At 38.6% G+C, this 3,535-nt stretch overlaps 1 long non-coding RNA gene across 1 annotated transcript; it reads left to right on the top strand.

Annotated features, from left to right (window-relative positions):
- Positions 1 to 749: 749 nt before the first annotated feature.
- LOC136619936 (uncharacterized) lies at positions 750 to 3,257 on the top strand. The gene is made up of 3 exons (XR_010791090.1): positions 750 to 842; positions 1,338 to 1,594; positions 3,121 to 3,257. It is a non-coding gene; the product is annotated as an uncharacterized lncRNA (long non-coding RNA).
- Positions 3,258 to 3,535: the final 278 nt, after the last annotated feature.

Below are 3,535 nucleotides of genomic sequence, written 5' to 3'. Positions count from 1 at the left end.
GGGACATCGTGCAGTTTTTGTGCATAAGTCGTTCCTTGCTCAATTCTAGTTTTCTTGAATTGAGCGATGAACTGTTATCAGCAGAGCTGATAAGATACTTTTAGCCCATGTCCCGCTGGTAGTTCACAGCGGGATGCGAACTGTAATAGCGGAGAACAATACAGCTGTTTGCTTATGCAGAATAGCTGTATTGTTCGCCGAGTGATAGCGGTGGTGTCCCGCTCTGCCTGCATAGCTCTCTTAAGTAGCTACTTAGCTACTATAGACTATGCAAAGATGCCCAAAACTGTCACTCAAACTGTCATTTGAGCAACTTTTGAGCGATCATCTGTCAGTGTAAATGGGGTCTAACTTCACAGAAAAGAGATTACATAATTGAACTTTTCCCAGGTAAATATAAAGACATATATTTGAACATTTTTACCCTATTATTTGCTGTTTTCTCATATATTATCCACTATTTGTTCTCTGCAGTATGAGGATGGGAAAACCTTCTATGCTAACACCATCTACGGCACTATCCCCGACACTGATGTCCATCGTATTGAGATCCCAGTGAAATGTGAGATGGAGAGTAATAAGACCCTGGAATTGATTATTAACCCTAAAGTAAATGATGTGATCTGTAAAGGTCATTATAACATCTCAATGAGACTCTACCAGAGCGACAGCTTCATGGAGCCGGTTACACAGTATCCTTATGAGGTTGATCTAAGCAGCAATCTACATGTGGAGCTTGAGGTGGAGTCAGAAGACGTGGAGCTGCAGATATTCATAGAAACCTTCATTGCTTCCCCTTCATTAGAAGACACAAAGAAGAAATACAAAGTCATCAGCCAAGGGTGAGAAATCAATTTTTCTTAAATTAAAGGGCATAAAATATATCTGCTGTGGTTCTAGATATTTATATGCAGTTTGAAAGACTGAAAGCTGAACTGTTTGTGCTTCAGAGTGCTCATTCTTCATTGTTCACTAAAAATAATTTATAATTGTAGTTTTAAATATACAGTGGAGCTGCATCCCGGTCATGGTCACTTTTTCAGCAAGTCTGCTAGCTCACATCACACTTACCATTCTCCCCCTCTTCTATTATTATAGGCTTGCCAAAGATGATGGAAAAAGGAGCACAATTATGTTAAAGGGGTTGGCTTATAAATAAAACCTTTGTCTTTAAAGGTATATGGGTGTCATACAAGGACCCCCCCTATATGAGTCAGTAGGGAGGAAAAGTGGTGTCTATTCTTTGTACATTCTCACTGCATCTGTATTGTACAAGCCTTTTAGAATGATACTTCAATATGGGAAATATAATAGAAATGCCTTTGTTATATTCTCAGGTGCCAGGTAGACTCCACCTTACGAGTTCACCCGGTGACAGATCGGCGCCTGCAGCGCTTCAGTTTTCATGCATTTAAGTTTGATAATTTCCACGATGTTTACCTTTCCTGTAACGTCATCATCTGTCACAACTCAACCTCCCCGAATCGCTGCACTCAAGGATGTATCTCCTCCAGGCAGAGACGTGATATACGCACCGCGAAGGAACAAGTAGACAGCGCCAGATTATCTCAGGGGCCCCTTGTGTTTGTATCTGGTAAGTAGATGTGATACTTCCCTTTGAATATAAGATAATACTAGTGATAGCATTAAAAGTCAAACTATATATAGTACAATTACTAATAATAATGTAAGAAGTAATGGCCCTTATACACGGGATGACAGTCGGGTAAACGACTGCATGAGTGCTGATGTTACCGCTAAGGTCGTTAGTGCACATGCAGAGCGTTTACACTAATAGACTTCCGCGCTGGATTGCGGGCTTCTCCCTCAGCCCTTCACCTTCTATGTACGACAAGCCTGCAATCCAGCGATGGTTTTTACTTGTGAACAGAGCGATTTTTTTTGCATTTACACAGCATGATTATCGCTCAAATTCATTTGTTTCAATGAATTGTGAGCGATAATCGTCCCGTGTAAATGGCCTAGAGATGAAATGCTGTCCATTTGGGATCTGGAATTTTTATAAAATGGAAATATGCACTAAAGACTTTGGCCATGTCACTGAATCCTTTAATCACACCTTCAAAACTAATCTTACATTCAATTAATAAAATAGACAATATAATACCAGAATAGCCAAATAAAGGGCCATCACAATACTACCATAGTGCCTAAGTAATAGTATTATGCAGTGAACAATACTCAATATGCATTAAAGACTTTGACCATGTCACTAAATCCTTTAGTCACACTTTAAAAACTATACCTTACATACAATTGATAAAATAAGCCATATAATACCAAAATAACAGTCCAATAAAGAGCCATCGTAAAACTGCCATAGTGCCTAATTAAAGTGAACAAAATAATATCAGCAGATGGTGCTCAAATGATAGTAACATAAAGCTCCTTAATAACAGTAAAATACACTATTTAGATAATACTGATATACAGTTTCCACACTACTATGTCCCATGTAGGGCCTGGCTGGCAAATTTTAGTCTAGAGGGCAAGCACCCAGCACTGGCTCTTGGGCATCAGCCCATACGTAACCTGTTTACTTCTGCCTTCCGTAACATGAATACAGTATGAAAGCTAACCTCAGTACACAAATACAGCACCAGAACCAAGCTTATAACAACTATGGCACCAGAACCAAGCACAATATATAAATATGGCACGAGAACCAAGCTCATAATGTAAATCCAATATCAGAACTAAGCTCAGTACATAAATTCAGCTGGTTTACAAACTAAAAACGGACAATGATAGGTGAAGAATAAGGTTTGAGCAAAAGAAAATGGATTAGAAAATGTTAAAAACATAAAACACATTGCGTGTGAGGTTCCATAGCAGAAACATAAAATTACAGTTGCAAAATCAAATAATAAAAAAAAAAACATTGAAAGGAAAGTGTTTATAATAAAACAATAATAGTAATAATAAACAGTATATTGAAAAAAAGGCATACTGGACACAAAAAATGCAGTACAGAGAGTAAACATGTCTCCAAAACATTTATAGAAGTCAAATCCCAATATTACATCAGATAAAACTGTGGCATAAATGGTGACTTTCATTCCTTTGTAAATTGATGTTGGTGTTTTCTGTCTTCCGTAGAGGAGAAGCCCGCACATGGTGACAGCTCTACCCTGGCATCAGTTTTGTCGGTGGTCCTGTGTGTTACGGTGATTTCGGCAGTGCTGGGTTTGGTGGTTCAGAAAGAATATTACAGAAGACAACAGCGAGTCCTGTTATAAAGCAACAGCAACTCTATCCTGAAGAAGTCATCTAGCTCATAACTATCCATCTATGGAAAAAGAGATTACATCTGTGTATCAATAATTTAATTACTACTTTTTGTTGTGTAGTATTTTATGGGTAATAAATAGAGATGAGCGAACGTGTTCGTCCGAGCTTGATATTCGTGCGAATATTAGGGTGTTCGGGATGTTCGTTATTCGTAACGAACACAATGCGGTGTTCTGGTTACTTTCACTTCCTTCCCTGAGACGTTAGCGCGCTTTTCTGGCCA

The sequence above is a fragment of the Eleutherodactylus coqui genome, chromosome 3, assembly GCF_035609145.1.
Source record: "Eleutherodactylus coqui strain aEleCoq1 chromosome 3, aEleCoq1.hap1, whole genome shotgun sequence".
NCBI classification, from domain to species: Eukaryota; Metazoa; Chordata; class Amphibia; order Anura; family Eleutherodactylidae; genus Eleutherodactylus; species Eleutherodactylus coqui.
This window is presented reverse-complemented; position numbering and strand designations above follow the sequence as displayed.